General features: G+C 43.3%; 1 protein-coding gene across 11 annotated transcripts in view; it reads right to left on the bottom strand.

The window, feature by feature from the left end:
• The window catches only part of slo (calcium-activated potassium channel slo), a 743,408-nt gene that overhangs the window by 679,923 nt on the left and 42,690 nt on the right, over positions 1-20,795 (bottom strand). The gene's annotated exons all lie outside the window — the stretch shown is intronic.

Raw genomic sequence — 20,795 nt, 5'->3', positions numbered from 1 at the left:
CACACACACACACACACACACACACACACACACACACACACACACACACACACACACACACACAAACCCCTCATCCTCCCTAATACACCCTACCACAACAATATCCTTCCATACTTTTGTGTACATTTCCCCAACAATGAATGCTCACCCAACGCACCTAATTCACAGACACAAAAAGAATGGCAGATGAAATGAAAATGAGGTGAGGCAGGTGAGCTGTTGTTTTGCAGCTGCTGTGTTTTGGGAGTTATGAGAGACAAGATTATTACCCTGTTGATTTTCCTGGTAACGGTAATTTAAGGTGATGATGGCCGCCGTTACCTTAATTAATGGAGTAATATGTGAAAGTTTATGATGGTGCAACTCTTCTACCTAATCATTTTTTTTAATATTCATCCCATTTTTATGTGGGAAACAGGATATTACGTTGGCACTGTTGGTTATGATGATGATGATGATAATGACGACGACGACGATGATGATGATGATGATGATGATGATGATGATAAAGATGATAATGTTGATAAGGATTACGAATATGATGCTACCGCTGAAGATGATGATGATGGTGCCTTGAATATCACTAATAACCTCTTCCTAAAATCGACACAGTTTGCATGAATAACATACAAATGGATACTAAAGTTGAAGGTGCAGTATAAATCGCTAAGAGAATGGTGTTACAAGATTTCCGAAGCCCTAGACACAACGGGCAGACAATCGACAGCAAACGTGGCGCTGCTTACACACACACACACACACACACACACACACACACACAATTACTGTCGCTTATCTTGGATGGTGGTAGGAAACATGGTGAATCTGTTGAAAACTTTGGGTCTTTTCCAGCGCGGACCAGTAACTGCCGCTTTTGTATGTGCTCATTTGGACCAGAACACGACCACAAAGGGAGAACGCTTCAAGGACGAAGCTGGTGCCTCCAAAAAACGTTTCAAGGATGAAGCTGGTGCCTCCAAAAAACGTTTCAAGGACCAAGCTGGTGCCTCCAAAAAAAACGTTTCAAGGACGAAGCTGGTGCCTCCAAAAAACGTTTCAAGGAAGAAGCTGGTGCCTCCAAAAAAACGTTTCAAGGACCAAGCTGGTGCATCTTCGAAGACAAGCTGATACAAACAGTGACATGAAAGTGGACAGAGTTAGATAATGTTTTCGCCTTATGTGCTATTTATCTCGCCACATCTTTAACAATTCTCACCACTAATCATAAGAGGGGGAGAGAGAGAGAGAGAGAGAGAGAGAGAGAGAGAGAGAGAGAGAGAGAGAGAGAGAGAGAGAGGAAGCCATACAAGTCACACTGAAATGCTGCCCCCATTCTTCCCTCTCTCACAACACCTTTCACTACCCATAACAACTCTCTCTCTCTCTCTCTCTCTCTCTCACCTAGCAGCACCTCTTCCTTTTAACATTCTCTTCTATGTTACTTATATCCACTTCCCGCTTTACATAATGAAAAAGTTCGAAATCAAAAACATAAAAGAAGACACTGAGATGGATTGCCAAGCATAAGTCGTCAAGGAAATGGTCTTACGAACTCTCCAATGCCACTAAGAATTCGACCCTCAAATACAAATTGCATCCCACACTTAAAAACCACACACTGTCACACTTCACACACACTTTTTAAGACAAATTACATCTCACACTTTCAAATCATACACTTTCACACACTTTTACCCACAAAATACAAGTCACACTTTAAAACCATACATTTCCATACTTCACACTTCCACAATACTTCACGAACTTCTACCCACAACCTAGACACTTCAGAACCACACACACACACACTTGAACACTGCCAAATACCTGCATCCTCCAGACTAAACCAGATCACTACGAGTACGTCATGAGTGTTTTGTTCTTCCTATTACCAGACGATTTTATTCGGCACAGGAGAGACTGACGATTTTATTCAGCACAGGAAAGACAGACGATTTAATTCAGCACAGGAAAGACAGACGATTTAATTCTGCAAATGAGACAAACGATTTTATTCATCACAGGACAGACGATTATATTCAGCACAGGAGACAGACGATTTTGGTCAGCACAGGAGACAGACAATTTTATTCAGCACAGGAGACAGCTGATTTAATTCAGCACATGACAGACGATTTTATTCAACAAAGGGAAGACGATCTTATTCAGCACAGGAGAAAGACGACTTTATTCAACACAGGACAGACGATTTTATTCAGCACGAGACAGACGATTTTATTCAGCACATGAGACAGACGATTTTATTCTGTACAGGAGACGGACGATTTTATTCAGCACAGGAGACAGACGATTTTATTCAACACAGGAGACAGACCATTTTATTCAGCACAGGAGAGACTTTACTTACTGACTGGGTAATATAAACTGCCTTGATCAAGCCCTTCGCTATCACACACCCTTGTTATGCTGAGCGAAATCGTCTGGAGATAGCGGGAATGTAATATATAAAAGTGTTCGGTCTGAAAGGAATTAGTTGAACATAGTAAAATGAATCTTACTTTTTCCAATATTTTTCACACTGATTATTGCAAGGCTTACTGAATCTGTATCGAAATATATTAACTTCTCTGGATGTAGATAGTGAGAGGTTAAATAATCTTGTAACATATGAGAGCTTTCCATTATACCGTTATTATTTCGTGAGAGAGAGAGAGAGAGAGAGAGAGAGAGAAAGGGGGGGGAGGGGGGGAAGGAACTGAGTGACTGGAGAGGAACGAGGTAAAGAAGATGAAGGGAGGAAGGAGAAAATACCATGATGAAGAAAAAAAAAACGCAGAAAATGTCCCTAAATAATATAAACCTAAAATAATATTAACCAAAAAAAACGCACTTAAAAGCCTTCATCATATAGCCAGATATAAAAAAGGGTACTGAATAAGAATGTCAAAAAGCCGCCCGATACAACGTAAAAAAAAAAAAAGAGAAAGAAAACAAGAAAACGTGGTGTTCTGGGTAACTTATACTGTACTTAAACCCTTCAGACCGAGGGCGTTATTATTTTTGTATCTCCTACTTACACGAATTTCTAATGAGATTTTTCGATTGGGTGGGGGTGGGACGTGGCTACAGACGATTCTACTGAGGTTTTTTTGATTTGGGCTGGGTGTTGGACGTGGCTTTTTTCTAACCCTTCGCTACGAGAGGATTATCCAGAGCCAAATAGAATAAATCCGAAAATGACGTCCTCGGAGTGAAGGAGTTAGAGATATACTTAGCGCAATGTATCCAGATGCTGTACTAAGAGGTGTAGTATTTAGTGTTGTACTCACGGCCCACTGAAGCACATCGAGGAGAGGAGACGCTGGGACACACTTACCTGTAAAAGAACACAGTGTTAGTACAAGTGGAAGGAGTTCACGGTTTAACTTAGTACCTATCAACTGCACGAAGGTCAAGTATACAGAGGCAATTTTACAAGAACACGATTTAGATTAATGCCCCAACAAAAACACGGGGGAAATTATGGAACATAGTCATTTTTTCCACCTACCGATTTTCCCCTTTCATACGATCCCTGTTACCGCCCTAAGTACTATACTCTGCTAATTTTAACTTGGCCTAAAACTGCCATCTCCCCATCTTGAATGCTGGACTGTACCAAGAGATAAACACTAGACTATGACAGTTACGAAGAGGCTCCAAGTAAAGGATATAGAGCCGTAGCAATTTCTTTTTTCTGCCACTGAGCTACGTGAAACAAGCTACCATTGGACGAAAATCTGGACCATCCTAAACTTGGTTAAAACGTCGGGTGATGGCAAGAATACACTAAAAATGACATCGTGGTGAAGGAATAGTCAGTACTGTTTTAAAATCAGGTTTGTCTGTGTGTCCGTCAATGTTTGTTTGTATGTCCTCCTGTCCGTTCTTTTACGCTGTCAAACTGCAGCACCAAGATACTGTGCCTCAACCCACAGCAACATAAATACATGGAGTAAATGCTACCTCGGAGACTAGTTTTCTTACTTTAACCCGGCCCTTATTTTCGTCCTTTTGCAGAATAAGATCACGTGTCGGATGTACATAATTCCGAAACCATTTTTTCATGACTAGCATCATACTTCAGAATAAATCTACTCTTAGCTGTAACTCGTCTTTCAAGATGGAGAGACAGCAATTTTAGGCAGTTAAAATATTTCCAAACATGATAAATTCTACGGTCTACAGAACCCTAGTTTCACATTCTTCCAGAGAGAGAGAGAGAGAGAGAGAGAGAGAGAGAGAGTGAGTCCATACTACCTAGTGTTAAGACGTGATCACTTACTGTAGTGTGTGTGTATATATATATATATATATATATACAAAGGCATAAGTAAGTATTTACAAAAAATTATAGCTAACTGTAAGATAAACTGAGGCGGTAGGCATAAAGAGTTGGGTATTCAGGTAAGAAATAATTCAGTTAGAAACACACGGGCATATACGGGCAGACGGAAAGACAGACGGGCTGCCAAACACAAAAAGAGACAGATACCGGTGAACATATAAGCATAGATAGGTATACAGATAGATAAAGACAGACACAGGTGGATAGACAGAAATGAGGAAGAGGCTTCCCCCCTTCATTTCCCTTCAGGAGACAAACACTCTTTCACGTTCCTCCCTCCCTCTGACTTTTCCTCCTCCCTCCACCGTATAAGAGAGAAGTTTTATCACCATCCCTCCGGGCAGTGAGGGAAACCGGAGAGGGAGGAGGAAGTGGAGGAATGGAGAGAGGAAAAATGAGATAAGTAAGGAAGAGGACGTGGAAGAATGGAGAAAAACGAGAGGGAAAACGAGAAATAATGGAAAAGGGGAAGAAAAATGAAGGGAGCGGGAAGTGGAAGAACTGAAAGAGAAAGGAGAAAAAATGAAAGGACGAAGGTTGGAGAGAAGACAGAAAAATTGAAGAAGAAGGAAATGTAAGAATGGAGAGAAAAGAGGGAGGAAACATCAAGGGAAATAGATAGAAATAGAAAATGGAGAGTAAAGTGTGAGAGGGAAAGTGAAACAAAGAAGATGAAGGTGGAAGAGTGAAGACAAAAAGAGGAAGGAAAAATAAAAGGAAGAAGAAAGCAATTGAAAATGGAAAAAAAGGGGGGAAGAATACTGAACGGAGGAAGGTGGAAGTAGAAAATGGAGGAAAGAGAGAGGAAGAGTAGGGGAAAAAGGAGAAAAATGGAGGAAGAAAGAGGAACTGAGAGAGAAGTAAAGAGGAGGAAACAGCAGAAAATGAAGTAAATGAATATAAAAGTCAGAGGGAAAATGCAGGAGGAAGGAGTAGAAAGGTAAATAAAAGAGACGAATTACGAGGACATTTACGAAAGAGAGAACGAAAAGAGAAGGAAAAAGAGAGGAACGAAAAAGGGGGAAAAAGAGAGAAACAAAAAGAGCTGAAAAGAGGGAAAAGAGAAGACCGAAAAGTGCTGAAAAGACAAGAACGAAAAGAGCTGAAAAGAGAGAAAAGAGGAACGAAAAGTGCTGAAAAGAGGGAAAAGAGGAACGAAAGAAGCTGAAAAGAGGGAAAAGACAAGAACGAAAAGAGCTGAAAAGAGGGAAAAGAGGAACGAAAAAAGGAGAAAAGAGGGAAAAGAACGAAAAAAGGAGAAAAGAGGGAAACGAACGAAAAAAAGAGAAAAGAGGGAAAAGAGTGGCAGTAAGGAAGGCGGAAAATATTAAGAAAAACGATGATGGATGAAGAAGGAGGTGATTGATGGTGCAGGAGGAATGGAGAGAAAGACGCGACAGAAGGAAGGAAGGAAGGTAGGTAGGTAGGAAGGAAGGAAGGAAGGAAAGGAAAGACGTGACAGTAGGAGGGAAGGAAGGAAGGAAGAGGAGGGATATATGGAGAGAAAAGATGATTAAAGGAGGAAAAGAGATAACTCATGATGAAAGCGGAGGAAAAAAAGAATGAAGAAAGAGGAAGAAAATATGAGGAAAATAATAATGGAGGGGGGAAGACGATAGGTGACTGATGATGTAAGAGGAGAGATGGGGATAAAGATGTGAAGGAAGAGAAAAGAAACAGGGTAAAAACAGACGATAATGACGAATGGAAGGAGACAGATGAGCGATGATGAAAGGAGAGAGAGATGTGAAGGAAAGATGAGGAAAAAAATCTGGAAAGAAAAAACAGTGATGAAGAACAGAAGAAGACAGATGAGTGACGATGGAAGGAGAGAGAGAGATGTGACGAAAAGATGAGGAAGGAAATCTGGAAAGAAAAGACGGTCATGAAGAACTAATGACAGATGGCTGATGATGGAAGGAGAGAAAGACGTGAAGAAAGGAAAAGTCATGAAATAGGTAGAGAAAAGACGGTGATGATGATGATGATGGCGATGATGATGACTGGAGGAAGATGAAATATGAACGATGAAGGAAAAGGAGGGAAGGAGAGAAAGAAAGAATAAGGAAGGAAATATGGAGGGAAACGTGACTGATCATGGAAGAGAAAGAATGGTGAGAAAGACACGACAGAGAGATAAGGAAGAAACTGTGGGGAGAAAAAGTATATATGGATGGAAGGGGATGAAAGAAGACTGATAATGGAGGAGAGGAGGAAAGAAAAATGGAAGATGAGGAAAATATGGAGAGAAACGATGATGATGGAAGAAGAAAAGTGAGTGATGATGGAAGTGAAGGGAGATGAGAAATAAATGAAGACAAGGAGAAGGAAATGATGGCAAAAACGATGATGGATGGAAATGACAGCAAGAATCGGAGGGGAGGGGAGAATGATGGGAAGAAAATGTTAATGGGAGAAGCAGGGATCAAGGGACGAAAAGAAATGTGTTGTATGATGATATATGCACAAGAAATACGACAGACGAAGAAAGGAGAAAGATGTAGTGGAGAAAAACAGAAGACAGAAAAGAGAAGCAGCACGAATGAAAACGCAAGAGGAAAGAGCGAACGAAGAAAAGGAAGAGAAGATGATGAAGGTGGGAAAGACCACACCCCAGAAAGAACACGAAGAGAAGCGAACTATAATAAAGGGGAAAAACTGAAGGGAGGGAGTAAAAGGGGAGAAAACAGAAATTAAGACACGATAAGAAAACTGAGGAGAAAGGGAAGAGAGGACTCGATGAGGGGAAGTGGATTGCAGAGAAGGGAGGAAAAATAGAAAATGAAAAGACAGGATCAGAAGGGAAGAGGGACAGGGAAAGAGAATGAGAGGGAGAAGAGAAAACAAGGAGAAAGAGGGTGACCAAGTGAAAGAGGGGAGGGAGGAAAGACACATATAAAATAATATACAGATGTAAAAAGGAAAGAATTACGAACGGAGGAAAGAATGGAGAGAATACGAGGGAGAGAAACAGAAAAGGAAGTGAAGGGCCACCGGGGAAGAGAAAAGGAAAAATGTGGAAGGGAAGATAGAAGAAAAAACAATAAAAAAGAGAAGGTACTGAAAAAGGAAGGATTAAGGGACGAAAGGAGGAAGGGAGAATGAAAAGGGGAAAAGGGGAGAAATGGAGAAGGAAAGGAGATGAGGAAGAGGAAATCGACACACAAAACAAGGACAAAATTATAGCTGAGCAACAGAGGGAAAGGGCGTGTGAGATGAAGAAGGGAAAATTTAAATTATATATATATATATATATATATATATATATATATATATATATATATATATATATACATATATATATATATATATATATATATATATATATATATATATATATATATATATATATATATAAACAGTATCTATCTATATATATGGGAAAGAAGGGATGGAGCGCCAAGAGAAAGAGGAAACAGGAGGGGAAGAAGCAAGTGAAGTAAGACAAAGTGGAAAAAAAATAGCAGATGAAGAGAGGAGAGGAAGGAAAGAAACTCAGGAGAGAATGAGGACAAAATATGATAATAAGAAAAATTTGAACGACTGAAAGAGGAGAGAAAATTACAGAAGAAAATGTGGATAATGAAAGTGAGACGAGACAGACAGCAGGAGAGGTAGAGATAGAGAAAAGTAAAGAAGAGAAAAGCAAAAAGGGAAAGGATATTACACAGAGGAATTTAAAATAAAACATTGGAAGGAAAAGAAGTGAGTGGAGGAAATGAAAGGAAGGAAGCTCAGGAATGGACGAAAGAAACAAAAAGAGGAACGGAAAAAGAGAAGCACCAAAGGCAAAGGCAGGTGGAAAGAGGAACGGAAGAGAAACACAAGGTGAAAAAAATTAAGAAAATGAAAGATAACAGGGAGTTGAGAGACAATGGCAGAAAGAGAGAAGGTGAAGGAGATAGGACAAGGGGCGGAGGAGAGTGGAAGGAAAGAGGAAAGAGCAAGAGAGGAGACAACTGAAGACAATGGAAGAAAGAGAGGACAAAGAGAAGGACCAAGAAGAGGAACACAAAATAAAAAATAAGAAATAAAGGACCAACAAAGTGAACGAGTGGCAGAGGGAAGGGTGAGGAGAGGCGAGAGACGGTGAAAGAAAATCAAGAGGAAAGAAACCAAAAATTGAAAGGAGAGAGAGAGAGAGGGGGGGGTGGAGGAGAGGAAGAGAATGAGAAGGATAGAGAAAGAGACAGTAGGATGAAAGTTGAGACTCCGAGAAGACGGATAATCACTTGTCTCTTCATCCATCATGTGTGTGTGTGTGTGTGTGTGTGTGTGTGTGTGTGTGTGTGTGTGTGTGTGTGTGTGTGTGTGTGTGTGTGTGTGTGTGTGTGTGTGTGTGTGTGTGTGTGTGTGTGTGTGTGTGTGTGTGTTGTTATCTTCACTTACACGACTGGAATTTGAAAGTGTGTTAATTCTACGGCCCAGACACCGCAGGATCCATGTGGTTTATTTATCTATGAAAGTCTACCTGTTTCTTTCTTCTCTTTCTCTCTCTCTCTCTCTCTCTCTCTCTCTCTCTCTCTCTCACACACACACACACACACACACACACACACACACACACACCATGTCACTGCCACAATTCGTCCTCTCGGTAAAAACTCGGCCGTTCATCTTTCCTTGCAAACATCCTTCATCTCCAAAAACAAAATCCCATCAATTTCTGTTGGATTAGTGAACTGTCGAAAAGGGCAGGGGAGGGGCGGGAGGGAGAGGAAATAGAGACTGAGAGGGAGAAGGGGACAGTGGAGGGAAGAAGGATGTGGGAGAGGGGGGAAATGAAGAGTGAGAGGGAGGGAGAGAAAACAGAGACTGAGAGGGAGGAAGGGACAGTGGAAGGACGAAGTGGGACAGGGGAGAAATGAAGAGTGAGAGGGGGGAGAGAAAATAGAGACTGAGAGGGTGAGGGGGACAGTGAAAGGAAGAAGGAAGTGGGACAAGGGGGAAATGAAGAGTGAGAGGGAGGGAGAAAAGCTGAAGGAAGGCGGAACGGGTGGAAGTAAAGAGATGTGGAAGATGGACTAAAGGAGGCTGGGAAATAGAAAGGTATGAAGGAAAGTGAGAGAGAGAGAGAGAGGGAAGGAGGAGGGAAGAAAGTGGGAAAGACAAAAGTATGAAGGAAAGTGAGAAAGAGGGAAGGAGGAGGGAAGAAGGTAGGGACGGAGAAGGGAAGATGGGAGGGATAGACAAGGAAAATAAGGAGAGACTGATAGAGACGGAGGGTTGAGGAAAGGGAGGGGGGGAGGAGAGAGTGGGAATTAGGAAGAAAGAAGGAGAGGAGGAAAAGGAGGAGGAAGTGAAAAGAGGAAGGGATGAAGGCGGAAGAGATGAACACTAAACTGGGGGGAAATCAAGAAGATTGGGGGGGGGGGAAGAGGAGAGGGAGTGGGAAGGAAAGAATTTGGAAGAGGAAAGGTGGGAGAGAGAAAGAGAGAAAGAGAAGAGGGATGTGAGTGAGAGAAGACAGAAGCAGGAAATTGCGGATCATGGTTAAAAAAAAAAATTGAAAAAGCACGAGAAGTAAGAGAGAGAAAAGAATAGGGGGTGAGCGAGAGAGAGAGAGAGAGAGAGTTGGGGAGAGAGAAAAGAGGAAGAATAGGAGGGGAACTGGAGGAGGGAGAGAGTGAGAGAGGAAGCGACGGTGAATCATACTGAGAGGAAAAAGGAGGGGTTAGGAAGAAGGAACGGAGAGAGAGAGAGAGAGAGAGAGAGAGAGAGAGAGATGAATAGGGGTATATTTACAGGGGTGACGATGGATATGGAGACGTAACTCCTTAGTGACGGGCTGTGTGTGAGGAAGAAACAGATGAAAGAATTTAAAGAGGTGAGACAGAGGGAAAGAAAACTAAGTGAAAGGAGGGAGAGGCGTGGGAGAGAGATGGGAAATGATAGAGGGGGCAATAGGAGAGATATTCAAGTGTCTGAGATGGAGAAAGCCAAGGGTGTGAGATGAGGAGAGATGAGACTGGGCAATGACTGAATGAGAGACAGGGGATATGGGAGAGACGGAGATAAAGCGAGAGGGAGAGACGGAGATAGAGCGAGACGGAGAGATGAGAGGGAAGAGACAATGGGAGGTGGGTGTGAGACGAGTGAAAGGTGAGGGAAGAGAAAAGACAAGAAAGACTAAATAGGAAACTGGGGAGGCGACAAAGAGAGAGAGAGAGAGAGAGAGAGAGAGAGAGAGAGAGAGAGAGAGAGAGAGAGAGAGAGAGAGAGATGGGAGGGGCGAACGACTGAATGAGAAGAGGGTGAGAGCAAGAGATGGGAGGGAGGAATGATTACGTAAAAAAAATGGGGGAGGTGAGAGGGAGACACTAACAGAGGGCGATAGGGAGAAAGATGGGAGGAAAGATGAGTGAATAGGAGAAGGTAAAAGGGAGAGGTGACATGGACAGGAAGACAGGGAGAGATGAAAGGAAAGATTAAGTGCATGAAAGGCAGCGGTAGGAGAGAGAGAGAGAGAGAGAGAGAGAGAGAGAGAGAGAGAGAGAGAGAGAGAGAGAGAGAGAGAGAGAGAGAGAGATGAAAAAATGAGATTCAATGAGACAAGGGTCGGTTAGAGGGGCAGAGAGAATGAGAGGGTGGGTAAGATGAGATGAGATGAGATAAGGGAGTGATGGGATGGAAGAGAGACAGGGGCAGATGAGAGGAAGAGGTAAAGAAAGTTGAGGAGAGAGAGTGGAAGGGGGAGGTAAGGAGGAGAGAAAGGTGAGATCAAGAAAGGATTGGAGGGAGGAAGAGATGAGAAGAGTGGATGAGGGGAAGGATGAGGTGACTGGGAGAGTGTGAATAAGAGAGGGTGAGAGGGGAGGACACGAGAGAGTGGGAAGGAGGTAGAGGCAAAATAAGGATGAGAGGGGGAGAAAGGCAAGAGAGAGAGAGAGAGAGAGAGAGAGGATGATGAGAAGGAAGGGGAGAGACGAGAGATGGGGAAGAAGGAAGAGGAAGGGAGGTGAGAGGATGACGAGGTAGGGAGGGCAGGGAGAGAGAGAGAATGAAGAAGAGGTGAGTTGGATGGAAGGTGAGAGAGAGAGGTGAGAGGGAGGGAGAGTAGGCCAGTGTGTCTTGTATTATTGATTTTGTGTTGAGGGTGACGGGTGCTCCTCTCTCTCTCTCTCTCTCTCTCTCTCTCTCTCTCTCTCTCTCTCTCTCTCTCATATCCTTCTCTTCTTCCATTCCCCCCGTCACTCCCCTTTTCTCTCCCTCTATCATTCCTTCCATTCCTCTCCCATTCTCCTCATCTCCCTCTCTTTCCCGTTCCCTTCCCACTCTCCTCCTTTCCCCTCCCTTACCTCTCTTCCCTCCCCCCTCCCTCCCTCCTTCTCTTACCACATGTAATTTTCACTAATCTAATATTCCCCTTCTCCATTCAATCATCCATCACTTGTCTTTCTCCCTTCATTTTTTTTTTCGTATTTCTCTCTCTTCTCTTTCTTTCTTTCTTTCATTCGTTATACTTTTTAACTTCCCTTCGATTTTTACACTGGCTGACCTTTTTATTATTTTTGTCCCTTTATTCACACTGGCTTTAATTTCTCTCTCTCTCTCTCTCTCTCTCTCTCTCTCACACACACACACACACACACACACACACACACACTTCTGCTCCCTCCCTCCCTTTCCTCCTTCCTTCCCCTCCTCTCTTTTCTCATCTCCCTCCCACCCCTCCACTTTATCTCCCCCATCTACCGTTTAGTAGGAGGGAGCTCACTATCTCCCATCAGGCTAGGAGGGTGAGAGGTGCCGGAGGGTGAGGGTAAGGGTGAGGGTAAGGGTGGGGGAGGGGGAGGGTAGGTAAGAAGTGAGAGTTAGGGTGAGGGATTGTGAAAGGTGAGGGGGGGGGTGAGAGGTGAAGAAGGGTGAGAGGTGAGGGGTGAAGAAGGATGAGTGGTGAGGCAGGGTGAGGGGTGAGAAGTGAGGGGGGGTGAGTGAGGGAGAGTGAGAGCGTAAAGAAGGATTAGGGTGAAGAAAGGTAACGATGAGGGAGTGAGAGTGAAAGATCAAGTTGAAGGGTGAGGAGGTGGGGAGTGAGGGAGGGTGAGGGATGACAGCTTGAGGGTGAGGAGAGGTGAGAGGTGAGGTAAGAATGTGATATGGGTTGAAAGAGAGCGTGACCTGATAAATGGGGAGCGAGAGTGACAGCGTGGAAGGGAGATGAAAGTCAGGGAAGGTAGGGAGGGAGGGGGTGAGAGGGATAGGAGAAGAGAAAACAGGATGAAAGGATGGGTTGAAGGGACAGGGGAGCGTAAAGAAGGGGAGGGAGGAGGGTAGAAAAGTAGAGAAAATGAGTGAGTGGGGGAAGGAAATAAAGAAGAGGGGGAAGAAGAGGAAGGAAATTAAGAAGAGGAGAGAAATAAAGAAGAGGAGGGAGAGGAGGAGAGACGCAGAGGAGGGAGAGGAGGAGAGACGCAGAGGAGGGAGAAGAGGAGAGAGGTAAAGAAGAAGAGGGAGAAGGGGTGAAAGTAAAGACAAGAAGGGAGAAGTGGAGAGAAGTAATGACGAGAAGGGAGAAGGGGAGAGAGGTAAAGAAAAGGAGGGAGATGGGGAGAGATGTAAAGAAGAGGAGGGAGAAGGGGTGAGAAGAGAGAAAAGGAAGGTGGAGGTAAAACAAAGAAAAGTAAGGAAGGGGGAGAGATGGGAGGAAGAGAGTGAAGAACATGGAGGGGACCGTGAAATGTGGAGGAATACAAGGAGAGAGGGAGGGAAGGATGGAGGGATTGAGGGGTAGAAACGTGACATATGGGGAGAAAAAGGGAGAGAAAAAGAGGAAAAGGCGAGGGTTGGGAGGAAGGGGAGGTGAAAAACATGGAGGGAACTATGAAACGTGGAGGGAAAAAGGGAGGGAGATAATGGCAGAGAGAGAGAGAGAGAGAGAGAGAGAGAGAACTATGTTTTATCGGCATGGCTTTGACGGGTGCGTGGGAGGGATGATGTGGAGGAACAATGCGAGGAGTAAAAAGTGAAGACAGTGATGAGAGAGAGAGAGAGAGAGAGAGGGAGAGAATGTATAAAAGAGAAGTAGCCTACTAACCCCTTCAGTACGAGGTCATTCCCAAATTTAACAAAAGGGTCTGGAGGCGACAATAAATAAAAATAATAATAACAATAATAGTAATAATGTCATCGTACTGCAAGGGAACACACACACACACACACACACACACACACACACACACACACACACACACACACACACACACACCACCCAAAATTTCAAAGCTCCAATCGTAAAAAAAAAGAATAAAAATCTGCTTCGACTTCCATTACCCAAAACTTCACCTTCATCGCGCCAAAATTTCGCCAAAGTTTTATTGAAATCCATGGAGCGAGTCTGAAAGTGTGTTGTACATAAACTGTAGCAGAGGAGAGAGAGAGAGAGAGAGAGAGAGAGAGAGAGACTAATAATCAGAACAAAGCAGGAGAGGAAAGAGCGAGGTGAAAGACAGAGAGCGAGAAAATATAAGAGGATGAGAGAGAGAGAGAGAGAGAGAGAGAGAGAGAGAGAGAGAGAGAGAGAGAGAGAGAGAGAGAGAGAGAGAGAGAGACTAATAATAAGAACACAGTAGGAAACAGCGAGGTGAAAGGCAAAGAGCGAGAAAAGATAATAGGATGAAAGAGGTAGCAAATAATGGACAACAGAGGATGACAAAAACACTATGAGAGAGAAGATGAAGGGAAGGAAAGAGCAAGGAGGAGGAAAGTGGGAGGAAAAACAGGAAGCGGGAAAGGAGGCAGGAAGAAAGTCATGATGAGAGCAAGAGAAAGAGAGAGAGGGAGGAAGCCAAAAGGAAATACAAGAGAGAGAGAAAGAACAGGCAAGAAACTGATAAGAAGTGAGAGAATGAACTAGAAGAGGAGGGGAGAAGGAAACAGGAAGAGAGAGGGGGGAGAAAAATGAAGGAAGTAAGACAACCGCGGGAGAATGAAAGGGAAGAATGAACAAAGAAGAAAATTACTGAGAAGAGGAGAAGAGACGACAGGGAGGAATGAGGGCAGAAGCAAGCAAGAATAATAGAACAGAGGGAAATACCACACTAATGAGGATGAAAATAAGAACAGGAAAAAAGAGGGAAAAATAAATTGCGTGAAAGGGAGGAGAAAGACGGAAACAAAGGCTGTGCAAAATGAGTGCACGAAGAAGCAAGAAAACAATTAATATGAAGGAAAAAGGAAAATAAAAGAAACTGGGACTAGTAGGAAGAAAGGAAAAGGAAGAGGGAAAACAGAGAAGGAGAGAAAAGGAAGAGGAGGACGCCCAATCACGGAAATGGAAACACGAATAGAAGGAAGAAGAGTGGAAAGATAAGGAAGGAAGAACGAAGGAATGGTCAGTAAAGACAAGAAATAATATGGAAGGGAAGGAGAAGGTAACGCAACCGAAGGAATATAGAGGCAAGATAACGACGACAATCGAGAGAGAGAGAGAGAGAGAGAGAGAGAGTTAAAACTAAGGGATCACTTCTCTCAGCTCGCCTCAACTTTTCGCAAGTTTCACCATTTATTTCCACTCTAGCACGCAGTTATTGCCCTTCCCTCCACTTCTCTCTCTCTCTCTCTCTCTCTCTCTCTCTATCTCTATCTCAACTGTTTTCCTTTCTCCTTTCTGCTTTGTTTCCCTCTTTCCCTCCCTCTTCTGTCCTCACGCCTCTTTCCTCTCTCCCTAAATTCTGTTCTCTCTCTCTCTCTCTCTCTCTCTCTCTCTCTCTCTCTCTCTCACTGCGTTTATGTACAGTGCATGTGAGTGTTTAGGAGGTGTATGTGTGTATGTCTGTGTGTGTGAACCTACCCTGACGTAATGGTTCAAAGTTTGGTTGTTTGGCACGCTGGGGGGGGGGGAAGGGAGGAGGAAAATTAGGGAGGGGGAGGGAGGGAAGGAGGGAGATAAGAGTCAAAGTTGGGTGGGTAGGTGGTGGTGGAAGTGGGTGTGAAATAAATTGGGAGAAAGAGAGAGAGAGAGAGAGAGAGAGAGAGAGAGAGAGAGAGAGAGAGACAGACAGACAGACAGACAGACAGACAGACAGACAGACAGAGACAGACAGACAGACACAGACCGACAGACAGACAGAACAGGATGGGGAAGTGGCGACGACAGAAAGGTGAAGTAAGAAGAAGAAAGAGGGAGAACACATTATATAGAAAATTATGAAGAAAGACAAGGCAACAGGAAGAGAAAGAAGGAGAGGAGAGAATGATCAGGAACATGAAAGGAAAGAAGGACAGGCGGGAGGGAAACCATAAATGAAACGAAGGAACGATGGAAAGAGAACGAAGGAACGAAAAATGAAGGACATGAAAAAAGAAGGTGAGAATAAAATAAAGAAAAGAACGAAGGAAAGAAAAGAAAGAATGGAAAAGGAAACACCGAATGAAACGAAAGCGAAACAAGAAGGAAAACAGGAGGGAGGGAAATTGAAGAGACAAAGGGAGGAGGGAGGTATGTGGGAAGACATTAAATGGAGAGAGAAAAATAAAAAGGATAATGGTAAGGGAGATGGAGAGAGCTGAGGCGAAAAAAGCAAGGAGGAAAACGAGCGAGTGAATGAGGTACGACGGGGTAAAGGATGGGACAGCCAAGGACAGAAAAAGAAGGAAGAAGGAAACATGGCAGAAAGAAACGTGGTAAAATTGTGTAAGAGAAAGAGAGGAAAAAACAAGATGGAAGAAAGAAGAAGAGAGATGAAAGGAGGTAAGACATAAAAAGGAAGAAAAAGAAGGATGGAAGGTGAAAGAAAGAGGGATGGGAAAAAGCACGTGATAATGAAAGCAGAAGAAGAATAACAAAGATCCCCTTGCGATAAACAGACACCGTAATATCAACTACGAAAACATTCTGCCGTAAACACATCATCACATCAACGTAAACTGACAATGGAATGTAAAAGACGATGAAAAAGAAGGAAGAAAAAGAAAAAAAGGGAAGACGAAAATATTATGGCAACCTGGCATCCAAATCATTAACCTCTTCTGTATAGGACGATTTTTATTTATTTTTCAAGCTGGTAGCAGGTGATTTTACTCAGCACTAAAAATTTTATAATAATTGCTCAAAGACGACTTAATTAAACACTGGAAAGATCTCGTAAAATTGGAACGCCATTAAAAAACACTGGCCATTAACCTCTTCCAATACGAGGGTTTCTCATTAAATTTTCCTCTGCTTCAAGGAGACTTTATTAACCTCTTGTAATTAAGGATAAGAAATATTCGCCATTAATCTTTCACTATAATTACTACTCATTTCATATATTCTCACTACTGCCAGAGTGGAGGAATCACGTGGTCTGGAAACTCTAATAATAATGTTGATTCAAGGAAGAGACAGGTAGATGAATAGGTGGATGGATACAAACATACATAGTACACAGAGAGAGAGAGAGAGAGAGAGAGAGAGAGAAACTACCAATGCAAAAAGATAAAAATAATCACAAGTAAATGATCAGATAAACAGCTATCATGCGAAGGGATATACATATATTAGGTGACAGAATAAGAACAATAATATAAAGTGGATAAAGTATGAACACATTACACATTCATCAACCAACACATGTAATGAAATAATGTCACTGTCCATAGATACAATAAACAGCCTAAAACTGTAATAAAAACTGTACGCAAACGACCAATGTAGATGGGAATGATAACGATGACAGTGGATGTTATAATGACGGGACGAAGAAGAACAGGTGTGATAATGAGAAAAAACTGAGGATATTGATCAGGGGGAAAGAATATGCTTTGTCTCTCACTGGTGCTTCTGTCACCCCCTCTCCTTCATTTCTTCCTTCTTCCACCCCCTCTCCTTCCTTTCTTCCTTCTTCCATCCCTTCTCCTGCCCTTTTCCACCTTCTCCTTCCTTTCTTCCTACTTCCACCCCCTCTACCTCCTTTCTTCCTTCTTCCATCCCCTCTCCTTCCTTTTTCTACCTTCTCCTTCCTTTCTTCCATCCCCTCTCCCTCCTTTCTTCCTTCTTCCACCTCTCCCCCTCCTTTCTTCCTTCTTCCTCCCCTCTCCTTCCTTTCTTCCTTCTTCCACCCTCTCCCTCCATTCATCCTTCTTCCATCCGTTCTCCTTCCTTTTTTCCTTCCTCCACCCCCTCTCCCTCCTTTCTTCCTTCTTCCTCTCCTCTCCTTCCTTTCTTCCATCCCCTCTCCTTCCTTTCTTCCTTCTTCCACCCCCACTCTTCTTCCTTCCTACGCCAATTGCTTTCCTTCCATCCCTTGCCTCTCCTTTTCTTTCTCACCTCTTCTTCTTGCTTCCTTTGTCTATCCTTCTTGTTTCCTCTGTCTCCCCTCCTTCTTCCGTCTCTTGTCACTCCTTCTTCTTCCTTCATCTGTCTCTCCGAGCTTCCTTTGGCTCACCCTCTTTCTTATTTTGTCTCTCCTTCCTTTCTTTGTCTATCCTTCGTCCTTCCTTTATCTCTCCTTCTTCCTTCCTCTCTCACCTCTTCCTACTCCTTCATTACTTTGTCTCTACTTCTTCCTTCCTCTCTCACCCCTTCTTACTCCTTCATTACTTTGCCTCCCCTTCTTCCTTCCTCTCTCACCCCTTCTTCCTCCTCCATCCCCACCCCCCCTCCGCTACCCACGCGTGTAAGTGATCCAGCAATTAAACTATTAAGCTCCGGGATGCCGCCTTGATCCCAGGGGGGGCGCAAGACGGGCAGAAAGAACACACTATTCCACCGTGTTTTATTGGGGGCAGGAGGAAGAGGAGGGGGAAGATGGGAAGGGAAGGGAAGGGAAGGATGAAGATGTAGATGATGATGATGATGATGATGATGATGATGATGATGATGAGGAGGAGGAGGAGGAGGAGGAGGATGACGACGACGACGACGACGAGGAAGGGAAGTGAGAAGTGGAGATGAGAGGAGAGAAGTGAAGATGAGGCAAGAAGAGGATATGAGAAGAGACGGGAGGATAAGGGAGAAATAAGATGGACAAAAAGAATACCGTACATTATTCCAGGCACTTCTATTGTAAGGAGGAGGAGCAGGAGGAAAAGGTGAGAAGAGGAAGGAGGAAATGAAGGAGGAAAGAATGAGAGGAGAGGCAAAGCTGAGATGAAATGAGAGTAAAGGAGAGGGGAGGACCAAGAGACGGAAAGAGAAAACTATTCCAAGCGTTTTTCTTGTTGTTGGAAGAGGAGAAAGGAGAAAGGAGAGGAAGGGGAAAGAAAAAGAAGAGAACGAAGGATGAGAGGAGAGGAAAGAAGAGATGATGATGATGATGATGATGATCATCATCATCATGATGATGAGGACGAGGAGGAGGAAAAGGAGGAGGAGAAAAAGGGGGAGGAAGAGAAGGAAAAGGAGGAGCAAGAGAAGGAAAAGGAGGAGGAGGAAAAGGAAGACAGAGATGAGGAAATGAAGGAAAAGGAAGATGGAAAGGATAAGAAGTGGGGAAAGGAAGGAGAGAAGAAGAGAAAGGTGAGCTGAAAAAGTCAGGAGAAAAATAACAGGAAGACTAAAGGAAAAGACAGAAAATGATGGGGAGAGAAGGAAAGGCATGAAGAGTAGAGGAGTACAAAGGAAAGTAAACAGCAACATCCCTATTGGTCCTATCGAGGCGGTTTGTTATAGGAGACGCAATAAGAAAGATACCGGTATGTATTCAATGAGACTAAGACGAGGACAGCAAACCAAGAAGAACGAGAGAGCATGAGAAGAGGAAAAGAAGGCGAGGAAAGTAGGGAAGGAGCAAAATAAGAGAAGATGAGATGGGACGAGGAAGAGGACAAAAGGAGGGAAGGAGGAGTATAGAGAGGACAAAAAGGAAAGAGGAAGAGAAGGAAAGGAAGGAAGGAAGGAGAATACGAGGACAAGAAAAAAAGAGAAAGGAATAAAGGGGGGAAGGAGGAGAATAGATGATGAAAAGTGATGAGGATGAGAAGGAGAGGAAAGACGCAATAAAGAGGGGGAAGTGAAATATTCTGGAAGTGAAAAGGATGGAGGGACTTTGAGGAATAAGATTATTCTTAGCTTTTTAACGGTGGCAAGGCAGGAAAAAAAGACAGCAGGGAGGCAAAAGGCTTGAAACGAAGCGGAGAGAAGAGATGTGAAGAAAATGAAAGAGGACGAAAGAAGAGAGAGAAGGTACGAAGCAGAAACGGAAAAAGTTAGAAGAGGAAATGAAGGAGAGAGAGCATACAGAAGGGTGAAGGAAGAGAAGAAGGACTGACAGAGAGAAGAAAGAAATGGGGTGAGAAGAGGAAGAGAAGGATGAAAGGAGGGTGAGAGAAGCAAAGCCAAGAGGAGAGAAGGTAGAGAAGAGGAAGGACAAATAAAAAGAGAAGATGTCTGGTACCTAAAAGAGAGAACAAAGGGAAAGAGGGAGACGTGTAAAAATAAACAGTAATTTGCACTCCGTATTACACTCACCAAAAAAAAAAAAAAAAAATAGAGCAATAAGAAAAAGATGCGAGAGGAAGACGGGAGAGACGGACGACGAAAGAAGGGGAAATGAGAAGCAAAGGTCAGAAAGAAAAGAATGATGATGAAACATGGAGGAAAAATAACACGAAAAAGTTAGGAGGGAAAGTGAGAAAAAAACGACAAGAGAAAAAAGGGCCTGTATGAAATATAAAGAGGAAGAGGCAACATGAAGAGGATATAACGAGGGAAGGAACACACACAGGATATTCCAGTATTTTTATCTGGGAGGGGAATGGAGAGAGGAAATGAAGAGGTGACCTAGGAGATGACAAGAGAGGAGGAGAGATGAAAGGAGGGAAGACAAATGAGAGGAAAAAGTACAGGAGACTGGAGGGAAATTTGCACAGTTTCTCTCTCTCTCTCTCTCTCTCTCTCTCTCTCTCTCTCAAAAGGGGGTTAGTATTATGGTCTTTTTATGGGCACGATAATAGACAAGAGGAAAATGGGGGAAAAAAAGGGAGTGAGGACTGAATAAAGGAAATTGGCATGGTATCATTATCTCTCTCTCTCTCTCTCTCTCTCTCTCTCTCTCTCTCTCTCTGTCGGGAGTGAAGGAGCTGGCAGAAATGAACAAAGATATAAGAGAATGGAGAAAGGAGATGCTGAGGAAAAGACAAGAAGAGTAAGAAGGGAAAAAGGGAGAGGAAGGGATAGATGTGGGAGTGAAATGAGGGGATAGGGAAATGAGGAAATGTAAAGAAAAATGAAGAGAAATGAGGAATGGTGATAAAGATGGAAAGAAAGACGAAGAAAGAACAGATGGATACAAGGACAAAAGGATGGGAGTATAGATATGCAATAAGGGGAAAGTAATGATGAACAAGGTGTGGGAGAGATACAATAACTAAATGGCAGAGAGAGAGAGAGAGAGAGAGAGAGAGAGAACAGGGAGGGATGAAGGGATTTGTGCGAGATGACAAGATGAGGGACGCGAGAGGAAGCTGAAGAAATGAGAGAGAGAGAGAGAGAGAGAGAGAGAACGCTACACCCTTCCCCTTATCC

Source organism: Coenobita brevimanus, chromosome 110, assembly GCF_032717465.1.
Source record: "Coenobita brevimanus isolate Jiangsu-jjx chromosome 110, ASM3271746v2, whole genome shotgun sequence".
Taxonomy (NCBI): domain Eukaryota; kingdom Metazoa; phylum Arthropoda; class Malacostraca; order Decapoda; family Coenobitidae; genus Coenobita; species Coenobita brevimanus.
Note: the sequence above shows the minus strand (reverse complement) of the source record. Positions and strands in the feature narration are given on the sequence as shown.